The sequence below is a fragment of the Rhinolophus ferrumequinum genome, chromosome 17 (genome assembly GCF_004115265.2).
Source record: "Rhinolophus ferrumequinum isolate MPI-CBG mRhiFer1 chromosome 17, mRhiFer1_v1.p, whole genome shotgun sequence".
In the NCBI taxonomy this organism is placed as follows: Eukaryota; Metazoa; Chordata; class Mammalia; order Chiroptera; family Rhinolophidae; genus Rhinolophus; species Rhinolophus ferrumequinum.
The window spans coordinates 46,263,496-46,279,534 of record NC_046300.1 but is presented as its reverse complement, the minus strand read 5'-3'; the positions used below and the strand labels follow the sequence as shown (position 1 = coordinate 46,279,534).

General features: G+C 34.9%; 1 protein-coding gene and 1 pseudogene across 3 annotated transcripts in view; both read left to right on the top strand.

Annotated features, from left to right (window-relative positions):
- GRM7 (glutamate metabotropic receptor 7) overlaps positions 1-16,039 on the top strand; it is an 825,787-nt gene that overhangs the window by 321,836 nt on the left and 487,912 nt on the right. The window lies entirely within an intron of this gene.
- Positions 9,411-9,846, top strand: LOC117037321 (60S ribosomal protein L26-like 1; annotated as a pseudogene).

Here is a 16,039-nt window from a genome sequence, read left to right as displayed (position 1 = left end):
TTTGTGAGTTCATGCATTTACATTCTGTGTAACAGCTACACATGGCTGCTGCTGCCAATTTAGAGACAAGACATTCCTAATAATAGCCACAGTAAAACTTTATTTTTTTGTGATGTGCCAGGCATTGTGTTAATACTTTGTGGAATGCTCTGTAATATAATACACTAGATAACCCCTTCATAAGCAGGTCCTGTTATCCCCAATGCATAGATAGGAAAATGAATACACACCAAGTTTAAGCTACTCACCCAAGTTAACATCAAACCCGTAATTTTCATCTCATCTGATGGATAACTGTTAGGATACCTGATAGATTAATAAAATATGAGATATGGGCATCTGTGTTTAAATACAATTTTTTTTTTTTAAAGAACAATTCTTATGTAAGCAATAGTTCAACTGGAATGACCTCTCTATATAATGAGTGAAGGAAGTATTTTGGAATAAAATTTAATATATTGCCATAACAGGACGTGGTGATGGCTGGAGTTTTTACTATTTTCTACTATCAATGACATTACTGGGTATTTTTTTAACTTTATTGAAACTTTAGTATATTCTTCTTATCCTTCTCTTAGTATCCGAAGCTTCCGGAGCAGTACATTATCTAGCATTGCTTATTCTGGCTTTTGGCAAGGTTAGTTAAGAAAGTTTACAGTCATCTTGTCTCAAATCAAATGTAATTTTCAGGGTTATCTTGTAATCTACTCTATGATGTATGTAGGAGATAAATCTTTACCCTGTCATCTGTTCTCTTCTTTCACTAAATAACCTGTATTGAGGTAAAATGTCAAACAGTCTTTTGCTATTGCTTTTCCTCAGTTACCTACGCCCAAGTCAAATACACAAAATGCTTAAAGCAACAGCACACATACAAAGTTTCTTTTGCTGTTTTTAATAACATCACTCCTGATGTCCCACTATATCAAAGATAAAATCACCTATCTTAAACACATCCCAGACCGTCTAAATCAAACATCTTCAGGGAAGAGGTTTAGGAAACTGTATTTTTTTAATCTTTATGGAAATTTGAGCTCCTACATTTTTACAATGAGCTCCATTTTCGCAATCTGGATTTTGAGCTGCAATTGTTTAGAAGGCCATTTATATTTTAGAAACTGATTCTTACTGAAGCCTTCTTTTAAAATATGTTTGTTTTTCAAGTCCATATTTTTTTAAATTATGAATCTTCTGATATATTAGGCATTACTTTATATACAAAATATTTTGTACTCAGATACATAGGAAATAGGTGTCCATGTGTATTTGTATTCTTACGACTGTAAATTTAGATACTGGATATTAGATTGATTCCCTGAGTCCATCGCTGGGAAAGGGGAAAAGGATCCCCTTAGCCTAATGAGGGGATCCTTGAGGCTAGTCGGCTCTTCCTGAAGCACCAGACTCCCTCATCGGGAAGGGTGGACACGTACGTGGAAATGCTGGCAGTATGGCATGCTACGCAGGCCAGTAACAACTATACGACTTAGCCAAGTGTTAGAAGTATTCTTGACTGCACCACATTCTGACTTCTCCATGGAGAGTAAAGGACAGTCCATTGCTTTTTAACAGAAATGGAAAAATACTGGACCTAGTGCTGCATTCATTGGAGAGCAGTGTTTCCCCTCCATTTAGAAATGAACGCATTAATAATTACTCATATTAAAAATAGCTTTGTAAGAGGAAAAAGGTATGAAATTTATGTTCTGGGTCAATCTGGTAGGGATTTTTGAACTGTTTTTCATTTGAGTAATTCAGTGAAAACTAAAAAGGTTTGGCTCCAGATAAGTAAATAATTAATAATCATCTTGCTTTCTGGGTGACTTATTTAAGTATCATCTCTAAAAATAAGTGTATAAAGGAGAGAGTGGTGGAAATGAATGACTAAGTGTGATCTGTACCGATTCAAATCAAATCATGAGGATGTGAAGATTAGATACCCCCGACAGCAACGCCAGTTTATCTGTTTTCTTTTTTTTTTATATAGTGTAAGATAACTGTTTCCAATCCTCATGTTATATCTTTATAAGTTAACATCACTGTTCCTATCCACGGGGTGAATTCTTGGTTTTCAGAAACATGTTACAAATAATAATCATTTCAGAGAGGCCGACGATCTGGGGACTCCTGTTACATACAGGTAGTGCATTGGCTCAATGTCACCATTTTCTTGTGCACCCTATAACTTTGAATTAATAATTTGGAAAAGATCTTTAGATAGGACCATAAAATTGTTTATTTCAACTCTAGTATATGTGCCATGGAAGTGAGCTTTGTTCACATCAACTCTATGGCCAGGTCAGCCAAGGCACACACACTCATGGTGACACCATGGCAGGGAAAGTCTGTCCTCAAGGGCTATCCTTCGTTCAGAGCCACGTGATTCATCCAGAACCAGGTGCAAAGTGGGATTGTTACACTACATTACTTTTACTTAATCGTCTTCCATCATGTTTCCTTTTGAAATCGCTTTCCACGATGAAGACTCACCGCCTTGAATAGTCTCTGAGGGTAAATCTTCATTTGTGGATGGATTCAGTATTTGAAAACACAGCAAAGATATTCAGTGTAGTGTGTGGTTAATTATGTGAGCATGGTGACTCGTGTGGGGAAGTAGGGGAGGCAAAACTAGGATAGGAATGTAGAATAATAATAGTAATTTTCATGTGCTGCTGGCCATACACTGGCCATGAAGATGTTTAAAAGAAAGAATGTATATTGATAATCTATTCGTTTTAACCACATTGAAGAAAGGTCTACATTTTTGTTTATTTAAACACCCTGGTTAAAGTAGGAATAAATCAAATTATGCTAGGTATCTTTAAGTATTTCTTAAATTTTCCCCAGGTACTTCAGTGTATTATACATGTTCATCTTTGCTCATGAGATTGTATCACTACTCTCTTTTAACTCAAATATACACGAAAGGCTTAGAATAAAGAGAGGGGCCCCTGACATGGTAGTTACTAATGTGACATGGTGAGTGACGACGGAAATACACTTGGTTCTATGCGTCTCTTCTTTTTGCTTCTATATTCTCTTTTTCACTGTCTCCTCCTGGCCACTTCTTTGCTCATTAGCTCTCTCATTATAAGGCAGATAGGGAAATCAAAGTTAATAAAACTTAAATCTGCTAATTTTGCAAGTTGTTAGCAGCTCCTATTAAATGTTCAGTGGGAGAATATGCTACCATTATTAGCTAAAAGGAAGCCTAGGGATAATCTATGGAATTTATTTATCTGTTACTAATTTGTTAATAATTGATCATTAAATTCAGCCAACCAATTTATTGCACAACTATATTATATCTAACGTGCTTTTCCTTTGCCCACAATTAAAAAAAAATATTGCTGGAAAGAAATCAAGTATTATATGTGTAATAAAACTCGAATTTAATACACTGAAGTCCACGACCTCACAACGCCAACCTCCTTCATTCTCCGAGCTGTATGATAGTGTTAATAACGGCTCCATTGAACCATCTTGGACAAGGCAAAAATAACCCTGTTGTTTCTGAGGCGTAAGACAGGAGAATCTATGTATATAACTGCTAAACCTTTGCAAGAAAAGCAAAAGGAGAGATGGCATCTGAGAAAATTCAGAGGTGTTGCTGGCTATCAGGCTCCAGCTTGTGATAGTGTGACAATTACTGGTTTAAAGAGCAAGGTCATATCAAGGAAATTTGAAGCCATTTTGGCTTTTTCTCATCATTCCCATGTGCTCTAATGGATGGATGCTTGCTTCCAAATAGCTGGCTTTGTAATAGAATCAGAACCCCCAGGTGCTGGGGAATGCTTAGTGCAGGAAGTGCCAGAGAAGGTTTGGGGTTGAAAATATGACCAAGATATGTACGTAAAATGAAGTGGGAGTTTTGATTAAAGATAATTTGCATATGGGCTATTTGGATGGAGAGAAAGTGATGGCAATGAAGCAAGATAGCATGAGAAATTGAATGGAACCTGAAAGAGAAATAGAAATAAAAGGGAACGAAGGTTTTCTGGGGAGCATGCAGAGGATGAAGGAATACATTTAGTCCTGCTCAGTGAGCTGCTGGGTCCCCACTTTCTAACGTTTCTCTGCATTAGAGATGTGGATACAGCGGTTCATAACCTTGGCTGAACTTTGGAATTACCTGGGGAGTTTGAAAATATGCTGATGCCTGAGACCCACTCCTATAGATTCTGAGTTCATCAGTCTAGGGTAGGACTTGTGCACTAGGAGTTTGTAAAGTGGCCCACGTGGTTCTAATCTACTGCCAAGCTTGTTAACTACTGCTCTGAAGTATGAAGATGTCATTTACTGTCATCTTCTCTCTTGGTGCTTTCCTTCCCATCTTCAGGCCCATTTTTTATGTCCTGCGCATCACCATATTCCCTCCACATACGTCGTCTTAGCCACAACAGAAATCTGAATAAACTGATAAGATATCCTAACATCCAAGCTGTAGAAGTGAATTCTTTATAACAGTGTCTCCATAAATTAAGGTTTCTATGTCAGGTTGAAGATCCTTTCTTTTTGGCTTCAGTTTTAGACACTAAATGTGTAGGACATTAAACTCTATAATAGGAAACAGTAGAATTAAAGCAGATATTTAACATTTTTAAGATACTCATAGCATAAATTTCAGAATATGTTGCTATCTTTCCAAATCAAACTGATTTTGCTATATCTATTTTAAAAAAATGATGGAAGCGACATATTTTATCTTTCAGATGCCTCTGCAATTATAATCATGAAAATAGGATTTATTGACTCAATCAACCCTGTTTCTTTTTTAAAGCAATGTATGAAGCACAAAGGAGAAATATTATTAAATAGGTCATTTAGATATGGACCTTCTACGTTTAGTACAGATGCCTTAAAATCAGATGTGGCAGGCAAGATACATAGAGAAGGCGTTTTGGAAAGGGCATAGTACTTTTGACAACAGCATATGCGGCCACAATTACACGTCAGCATCAGAGAAGATTAACATTCCCCCACCATTTGGTCTCTCTTCAAAAATTCATTCATTCATTCTCTCATTTATTTACTTAACTTTGTTTTCAAGTGGCAGTGATCCTAGAAGAGAGAGCAAAATAGACATGGCCCTGGCCCATCTCCCTCAGTTGTGACTGGCATGGAGCTAACACAAAGAATGTGAATGCAGTGCAATAGACCGGAGGCCAGAGTGGTCTAGAGCGACCGTTCTCAGGCTGGCAGCAATGGCTCATGCTTGCTAGTGTGTGACGGTGAGCAAGTTATTGAGCTTCTCAGCCTAAGTTTTCCCATCTGTGAGATACAGGTTTATTTATCAAATCGACATCAGTGTGTCGCATATGGTGTTGGCTGATGGAGGTACAGGACGGCACAGACAGGAGAGAGCCTTGCTCATAGGGCATATATTTTACCCAGAACCCACTGCAATAAATACTAAATAGTCACTCACATAATCAGTGATTATAATAGTTGGTAGATAAAAGGATGAATGAGTAAAAACATAAATAATCTTGACAGTGTTCTTTTCTTATTGCCATTCAGCTTCAGCTGGAAAGTATCTTTCTCAGAAAAGGACCTGAACTTCAAACTTCATACTTCTAAGTGTTTAACTGCTGAGCACACATTTCATAGTGAGTCAAATTTCAGAGATTTCATCAATATCCGTGAGGTGGAGTAAAAGGAAAGGGAACTCTGTCAGGTTTGAATAATATGTACAAAAGAAAATTATATGATTTGTTAGTCACTGGTGGAAAAAATCTTGGCTTTATTTTATTTATTTATTTATTTATCTATCTATCTATCTATCTATCTATCTATCTATCTATCTATCTATCTATCTATCTATCTATCTTTTGTTCTCATTTTCTTGGCATAGTTATTTAGACACCTATAGATTTTTCCTAAGAAGGCTGCAGAGTTTGTAATATTGAATTCCCTATACACTCCAAGATTTTCCTAAGATTAGTACTCAGAAAGACCTAGAAGCTTTACTCACAAATAATGATATGCCCCCATTGAAACCTCTTTAAAAGTGAGAAGATATATATATATATTTTTTGTTGCATGAAACTGATATTTGTTATGTATGTTTAAAAATGACCTCCACACATATGGGCAAATAATTTAACAAGGTGATAAATTATTTTTATTATGCTAAGCAGGTGATAACATGGTTAGCATACAAGCATCACTTGGAAAGTTTGCTAAAACTATGTATTTCCCTAAAACTTATCTCCTGAAACTCTGACTTAGAAAATCTGGGGCAACACCTTGTAATGTAACATGTCTGAGCATTCAAAATTGTTTAATATGTTAGAAAGAACAGAGATTTGGGGGTCAAAGTGAAGTCTATGTCCTGATTCTGATGCTCACTGCATGAGGCAAACCCATTAGCTTATGTGTGCCTCAGTTTCCTCACATGTTAAAAGTGATATTAAAAACAAATTTCCTTTCTACCCTCAGAGGATTTTTAAATTGTATTCAGAAAGTAAGTATGCACACAAGTGTCTTATAAACCCTAAGGGATAGGCAAATGTCCTGTGACTGAAATTTTGAAGAACTGAACATGATATCCCTCTCTTAGGCATCCTCAACACAGCCCTTTTGGCAAGTTAGACAAAGCTCAACTTTCCCACCTTGAATGCTCAGGTTTCTTGTGGGTGTTTTCCTTCCAGCTGTGCATCTTCGGAAAGCCCTCCTGGCAAAGATATTCCATGTCAGAGGACCCAAATAAGAATTATTGAAGATTTGCCATTTATAATAACAATCTAGTCCTATCTCTGCGTAAAGGTTTTTAACTTTTCCGATCCTTTAAAACTAATGAGGGGGTGGCCAGTTAGCTCGGTTGGAGAGCATGGGGCTAATAACAAGGTTGCTGGTTTGATCCCCACATAGGCCACTGTGAGCTGTACCCTCCTTAAAAAAAAAAAAAGTAATGAAGTGAATATTGCATTATTTTTAAAACATTACTGTTTTTATTTCCAAAGGACTTTAGAAAGGCCCTGGAAACTCATTTCTTTCTTTTAATCCTTTTATTTCTTAGGGACATACCTGATTGAAAGAGTGGTTTTATGCATGTACTTTTGTAATTTCGAAGCTGGGGGAAGTACAGCGTGTGAATTTTCCATAGAAAACATGTTTTCGCAACATTATTGTTTGCATAATTATGTAAATAATGAGAGTACTCTACTGTTAATTAATAGTAAATGTATGTATGTGTGTATGTTTCCATCTGTGTGTGTGTGTGTGTGTGTGTGTGTGTTTATGTATGTGTGAGATAGACTTTGAGGTGGGGAATTTTTAATATATTTTGTAATTTTTATTTTCTTAAAATAAAAAAGTGAAACCTAAATCGATGACAGAATATTTTAATGCCGTCTTTGCTAGCGCTCCGAAGAGATGAGATCGTCTCAGTTCTATATAATGCATAAGGATTTGAAATTACTTTAGAGGCTTATTCAAAATTGGAACATAACACATCTTTTGTGGCCACATGTTTACATGTGCAGGTTAGTACTAGGTTGGTGTAAAAATAATTGTGTTTTTTTCAATTATTTTTAGTTGCAAAAACTGCAATTACTTTTGCACCAACCTACAAATACCCAAAATAAACCGTTTTTCATTATTGCAGAAATTTGTTAGCAAATGTTTCTGTTATTCAAGTTGAAAGTGTACATCTGAGCAATGTTAGGATTTTTCTGATTTGTGTGTGTGTGTGTGTGTTGTCCTCCCTGCTGGCGTTGTTTTCATTGGAAATACAAGTGACTCATCTACAGCTTTATAGATGGTGTTGGATATGCCAGTATTAAATTCTGCTACATCAACACGTTTTAGGGTGTTTGTGTAAATGCAGGCATCTATCTTTGTTATGTAATGCAGGTGTTCCTGTAATCAGCTAAATGAAAAGCTATCTAGTAATTTATACAATCACATCATTTAGTCTTTGCTTCCTAAGGAAACGGTTTCCTTTCTTTAGGCCATCTGGTATACCTCTCAGGTCACTTGTCTGCTTAACTGTTGCAGAAATTGAAAGAAAGAGAAAAATAAACAAAAATACAAAACATCTTAACAAAAGGGAGCTAATTTGAAAGATGAATGAGAGATTATGACGTCCAGGTTGAGAAAGGAAGTGGTGAGGTAGTACAGAATTACAAAGTAGCCACCAGTGAGCCTGCTGTTGGGATTCAGGCAAATTATAATTTTGCTCAAATAGTGTATTGACTTAAGTGTGTACTGACTCACCTAATTCCCATTCAACTGGTAGAGTAGAAAGTTATTGTTTCCCTGTGGCTTCCTGGCTTTCCTCTTCAGCTTTATTATTGATTTTTTCATCCTGGTTCAGATTCTTTCTATAGACTTTTAAAATGGAAATGATTACCCAAACCTAAAATCTGAAGAAAAAATTACAAATCATGAAGACTCTTATACTTTTATTTCATTTAAAAGACATTTCAATGAAACTAAAAAAAAATTGTGAGAAAAACAATTATCCATAGTCCTTTGATCATGTTTTATTGACTGTTCCTTCTCTACACACACATACATGTATATGCTAGCTGCAAAAGTAATATGTGCACATTTTGAAATCTGTAAATTTTCTCTAAGAAAGTATAAGACATATATATATATATTAAAACATGAAAAATTATATTTAATATTTAAAATATTTAAAAATTCCTAAACTCAGAGATAACTATTGTTCATATATACATATATATATGTTTTTTCCTCTTAAAAAATAAACCCTACATTTTGTAATTTTGTGATTTTTCTTTGTATCACTTACAATATTGCAGTAATCCTCCTGTATCCTTATTATTCAAATTTTGATTTATTTTAAGATTGTGGTTTTACTACACCATAGTATTGCATTTATCAAATGACTTTAATCAAAATATTTTTAGCCAAGGTTATATCTTATAATGTGCATGTAGCAACTTGGATGCGACTAACACTGTAGCAATCAATATTGCAGTTAAGCCCCAAAACCCCCCAGCTATTTCCTTAGCATAAACTAGAAATTCAGTTGATTAAGAAGTATGTATCTGTTTAAATATATTTATTTTCAAATTCCTACAGAGAGTTTTTATCCACTTACAATCTAAACAGAACAGGGCACATCTGCTTATTGAGTATTATCAATATCTTTCAGCGTTGAAAATTTCTTAGGTGATACAAGATATTACCTTAATTAACATTACTTGATTTCTAGTGAAATAAGAAAAAATGTTTCATATTTATTTTCAAGTTGCTTTTTTTTCTTTTGATAATTGCCTATGCCTGCATTTTAATTTTCATTTTTTTAAATAAAAAATAGCAGCTCGTCTGATTGTGTAAATAATACACATTCATTGTGAGGGAGGATCAAATGACTTAAAAATTTACGATAAAAAACGTAAGCGGGCACTTCCGGCACCAGATAGACAAACACCATGAATTTCAACCCCTCTGTGACGTTGGACCACAGCAAAAACCTCAAACAACGCTCCAATGTCCCCTGGCACATACATTGGAAGATCATGTCGTCCCTGCTTTCCCAGGAGCTACAACCGAACAACAACGTCCGTACCATGCCATCCTCAAGGATGCCAGGCCCATGCGGTTCGAGGAAACTACACGGGTCAGCAAATGTGCAAGGTAGTCCAGCTGTACGGAAAGAAATAAGTCATTTACATCGAACAGGGCGCAGCGTGAGAAGGCTAGTGGCACATCTGTCCACATGGGCATTCACTTGAGCAAGGTGGTTATCACCAGGCTAAAACTGGACCAAGATTGGAAAAAAATTCTTGAATGCAAAGCCAAATCTCCACAAGTTGGAAAGAGAAAGGCAGGTATGAGGAAGAACTTACTGAGAAATTGCAGGAATGAATACAACCTGTTTGGCAACTATGGTTTAACTGAAGATTTTTAGCCTGGTGTGTATTCCTTTGAAACTTTTCAAGATATATCTGAAATATTTTGTTTCCTTCCTGTTTTGTTATTGATATGTAAGCTCTGTAAACCTACTTTTACTGTTTTGATTAATTTTGTAAATAAAAATTGGAAACGTTTCCTTAAAAAAGTGTCAGTATTTAAATTTCTCTCCCTTCATTGGTATGAAGATATATATATATATATTTTTAGAAATAGAATATTTATTTGGGGATTAAGCAATACCTTTTCATGAACACATTGTACATCTAGTCCTTTTGGTACTATTTTTCAGTTGTACATCATAGTGATTCAATATTTATATACCAGTATATAAATATATTTTTGTTTTCAATTAAAAATGTTTTCAATTACTGTTGATATTAAATATTGTATTAGTTTCAGGTGTATAACATAGTGGTTAGACATTTATATAACTTACAAAGTAATTCCCTGTATAAGTCTTGCACCCACCTGACATCATGTATAGTTATTACAATATTTTTTACTGTGTTCTCTAAACTGTGCTACATAACCTTGTGTCTATTTTGTAACTGCCAATTTGTACTTCTTAATTCCTTTACCTTTTTCACCCAGCACCCCAACCCTTCTCCTATCTAGCAACCATCAGTTTGTTCTCTGTATCTATGAGTTTGCTTTTGTCTTGTTCATTGATTTATTTTGTTTTTTAGATTCCACATATAAGTGAAATCATATGGTCTTTGTCTTTGTCTGACTTATTTCATTAAGCACAATACCCACTCGGTGTATCCAGGTAGTTGCAAATGGTAAGCCTTCATTCTTTCTCATGGCCAAGTACTATTACATTGTATATATGGACCAATTCTTTATCCATTCATCTTTTGATTGGAACATTTAAACCATTTACATTTAAAGTAATTATTGATAGATATGTAGTTATTGCCATTTCATTAATTGTTTTCTGATGGTTTTTGTAATTCTCTGTTCCTTTCTTATTCTCTTCTCTTGTATGTTGTTGATTCACTGTAGGGTTGTGTTTGTATTCCTTTCTCTTTATTTCTTGTATATCTCTTGTATAGTTTTGATTTATGGTTACCATATGCTTCATAGAGACCACCTCAGGGATGATGTAGATGGCTGATCACTGCACTGTACACCTGAAGCTGAAGCTGAACAATAATGAATGTCAACTACAATTTATAAACACACACACACACACATATATATATATGGTTACAAGAAGTGGAGTACAGAATTAGGAATAGAGACAGTGGAAATGTAATGTCTGTGTGCGGTGTCAGAGGGGTAGTAGATGGGGGAGGGGGGTTATCACTGTGTGAGGGATATAAATGATAAATGTCTAACTATTAACAAAAAGGATGAGCATGTGTAATTACAACAGGGAATGAAGGGATACATACAAACACACAACAAAGTAAAAATAAGGACAAAACGTGAACGTTTTGGAGGTGAGTAAAACTGGTAGTGATAACAGAGTGTGTTATAACTTAAATGACAATCAACCTAAAATTGACTGGTAGAGACATATAATTTTTAATGCATTTTCCTGATTCCTTAGGAAGGTTAAGTATCTTTTTGGATGCGGTTTTGCCTTTGAACATTCTCCTGTTAATTACTTATTCATACTTTCTATCTATATCTCTATTGTGTTTGTCTTTTCATATCAGTTTGTAAGCTTTCTTTCAATATTATAGATATTGATTTGTCATTTGCATTACAAATATCATTTTTCAAAACTGCCTATTGACATTGACATTGCATTTGCTACATCTATTGACATTGTATTCGGTGCTCTTGCCATTAAAATAAGTTAGTGGTGTTTACACTATTGACTATATGGTTTTGTTGCCATTAGTGATATGAATTAATTTGTATTTTGATCATTAAACATAAACACATGGTCACACAGGGTTTTATGTTCTCATTTAAAGTGTGTGGTTTTTTTTTTTTTGCACTCGGAAATAATCTCCATTTATATAACATTATCCTAGGAATTACAGTTTCATCAAGTGTCTATGTGAAATGAGATAAAATCCAAAATTACTGTAGAAGAGACACTTAAAAATGATGTTTTTCTGGATCAATAGGAGAGACTTCTTGAATAAAGAGACATACTTTCATTATCTTGAAATTAAATAAGATGGAAATAATTTACTAATAAAATTCACAAATATAGTGTAGATTATTAAATGTTACCCTAAGACCCTTCACATTTCTGGGTAAAGATAAAATTTACTGCCATGTTTCTGGATTATTTTATCAGACATGTTAACAACAACAAAAATACTTTAATTACTCACAAATAGAATAACATGGAAGTTAATTTATAAAATTGACATTTAAATAATCTAAAATTATAAAACATCATCCTTAAAATTATAATCCTAAAAGCTTGTATTTGAACCATTGTATCATCCCTTAAGAGCAATAAAGTTAAGAGAAAAATAAATCATTAACAATTATCTTCAAGTTTAAAAAAATCTCACTTGAAGTTATTTTTATGAATCACCAACAACATGACCGTATGTCTGAATGGCTCCTCTACCAGGTATGGTAGGCAGAACTTCAAGCTGTTCTCCTGGAAGATTCCTGCGTCATCTCCTGGTGAGTCATTTAAACAATAATCTAGGTAGTTCTGTGAAGAGACTTTGCAGATGTCAAGAGATGATATTAAAACAGGGAGATTATCCTAGATTATCTGAGTACATTTCATGTAATCACAGAAGCCCTTAAAAATGGAAGAAAGAAGAAGAGTTAGTGAGAAGGATGTTTTGAGAAAAGGAAGGAGAGGAGAGATAAGGCAAAGGGGAGCTTAGAGAGATTTCAAAGGTGAGAGGGACTCCACCTGCCATATCTGTCTTTGAAGGTGGAGGAAGCGATCCATGAGTGAAGAAATGCAGGTGGCTCTAGAAACTGAGACTGATCCCGGAACTGACAGAGCAAAGTAATAAGACCTTAGTCCTACACCATATACATGTTTAGCCACAGGCTGCTGTGCAAAGGAACTTGATTTCTTCATGGTTTCTTCCTTATGTTGGTGAAGTTGCTCTATCACCTAATTTTCTCTTCCACTCGGTCTTCATTTATTTTCTACAGTGTGACCATTTATGACCTCTTTCTTGTTGCTTTTATCTTTTGACTCAGAGATTATCCCAAATATTTATCGGCTGTTTCTTTGATGGCTTGCTTGTCCTTGATCATCCTAGAGAAACTGCATTGAAAAGCTCCCTTTTTAGAATCGGAGACATAGTTCCAAGGTAGTGTTCCTTGTAGGTCTCATAGCTACCCCTGGGCTTAGTGTTTACTTCCTATTTAAGAACTGTAAGACAAGGGGTAGCATAGTGGGTAGTGTTTACTGAGCAAATTGTATTTCTTTACATTTGTTCTCCAAACCATTACTGTTAGCAAACCATCTCAAAGTTTGGGGACAGACAGCCATAACACATATTTTTATTGCCAACAATTATGGATTACGTTTTCTTACTTCATCGTCCCTTGATCATGTTTATAAAATTTTGACAGAATGGTAGATGTTTATTTGCTGCATATGTGAAGTGGGGGTGGCAGGACAGATCACACAAAGGGTTGGACATACATCCCTAAGTTACCATTCTTTCCCAAATATCAAGCATTTTATAAATCCCCTATTCAGTAGTTTTGTTCCTTCTATATGCGCCCTTCTGTTGTGCTTTGCATATTTGAAATTGTGCACTAAACATCGTTAATGTTTTTCTTTAGGTTTGATAATTATAATTTTATAGCTATTTAATATAATATTCAGTTTGTGTACCATAATATACTAAACTACTTTCTTGCTGACTCACATTTTGGTTGTTTATTCTCGTTGCTGTTACAGAAAATATTGGAATGAATATTTCATTTTAATGTTTCTTTGGACTTTTATTTATATATATTTCTAGAAAAAGTAGAATCAATATATTATAGGTCATGGACTTTATCTTTAAATTCTCTCCTCACATTTTTCAAATTGCTTTTTTAAATATTTATACCAGTTTACAACATTTTCAGAAATATGTAACTATCATTTTCTACTCAAACTTAGCAGCGTTGGGTATAATTTCTTTTATATTTTAAATGAATCATTTAACTAGAAATAGACACATCCAAGTTGCCAAGCTCGTTATTTGCTTAGCATATTATGAGTCTGCATGTACATTAAGAAGACATTGAATGTTTTTAAAGAATTAATACATATATTTACTTACCTCATTTATAAGCTAGTGATGTCCCATAAATTATTTTAGGGAAAATTCTGAATTTCAGAAGCTCAAACACTAATTTGCAAATGTTACCTGGAATATCAACCTTGTCCTAGTTTCTATGAAGACAACAAAAATCAGTTGTGAGCAGTTAAAAAGGTTTATATCATTCCCACAGATCTTCATGGCCTTTTTTTAAACAAAGAATATCAGTGTCTTCCATTGGTAATGTAGTATTCTCAATTCTGTATTCCAAACAAAATGAGTTTCACTGATTTAGTCAATGAGTATTTATTGTGTATTTATTATATGACAAGTCCCGAGATTCCCCAAACATATAGAAGAACATTTCACAGCAGAAGGTGTATTACATAGTTTTCTATTGCTGTATCATAAAATCACATGAATTTAGCAACTTCAAAATAACACACATTTATTATCTCAAAATTAGTGTCGGTCAGAATCAGGGCAAAACTGTAAATCTGCAATCATGGTGTCATGGCTGGGCTGGAGTCACATCTGAGTCTTGGCTGAGGAAGGCTCCACTTCCAAGCTCATTCAAGTTGTTGGCAGAAGTCCTTTCCTTGTGGCAGTATGACTGGTGCTGGCTTCTTTCTCGCTGTGGGCTAGAGGGCTGCCCTAGGTCCTGGAGGCCTCCAGCATTTCCTTGCCAGGCTGCCCTCTCTTATTGCTTCTTCAAGGCCAGCAGAAGAGTCTCTCTAACTCCAGTCAGCTAAGATAGAGTCCTTTGTAATCTAACATAATCATAGGAGTGCTATTCCTTTAACTTGGCCATAGTCGATCAGTTAGAAGCAAGTCACAGGACTTACCTGCATGCTAGGGGAGGAAAGTATACAAAGGCATGGATCATTCAGTCACCTTAGGGTGTGTCTACCACAGAAGATAATCAGAACCATCTGAGTTTCCTATTTCAAATTGTATAAAACCAGCTCCCTGCCCTGTTCTTCATTATGCTTTATTCCTTCATTTATCTACTTTGGTTATTGTGAAAGCCCTTGAGCTGTGTTATACTCTACGGTCTGTTTCTAGGGAATTTGCGTGATAGTAAAACTCTATTTTAAGGTGTGCTTTTTTGTTTGTTTTTTTTTCATCACAAACATATGTTTCAGGATCAAACCATACAAAGCCTAAAAGTGGCATTGCTCTAATTTGCTCCCATAAATAAGTTTTACTTGCCATTAAGTGTTTCCAAGGGCATTCTCAAGGGCATTCTGATTTAGTTCAACTTCCAGAGGTTAAGGAATTACCTAGAAATTAGAAAAAATAGATTTCAACTGGAATGTATGGTTAAATTTGCATTTAAATTATTTTAATGTTAAATAAATTCTCCTGATAGTCAAAGCCTGTTTAACTGTAGATGTCTTATTTAGTCATGTATCAATAATTTTCTATACTAGATATAATTTCTTTTTTAGATTGCCTTTGCCATTTATATTTTAACATTTATATGACTCCATGGGAAATTGCAAGTATTCAATTTATATTGAATGCGTCTTCATAGTTCAGACATTTAGAAAATAAAGGGCAATACTTTTTTTTAGAATAACTGGGCAACTCTGTATCGCATAGTTATTAGAATTCTAGCAGATAACAGGATAACTGTAGCCTCTGGAGTGCCTGCCCTATGGTGTCTGACATCTTTTTTTCAATTGATTCACTGTGTTCTCCCATAGAAAGTAGAAGCAAGGAGGTCGCAGAGACCTAGGAGTGGTCTATGTCCACCTTTTTCAGTACAACTTTGGATAATATACTTAACCATTCTCCCTTTGGAATTCTCACGTGCAAAATGGGAATAATAACACTACCTTCCTGATGTGCCTGTTATTACTCTAGAAAAGAAAAGGCAAACATAAAATGCTTGCTACTATCAAAAAACATAGTAAGGACTCAACAAAGGGGAGTTATTT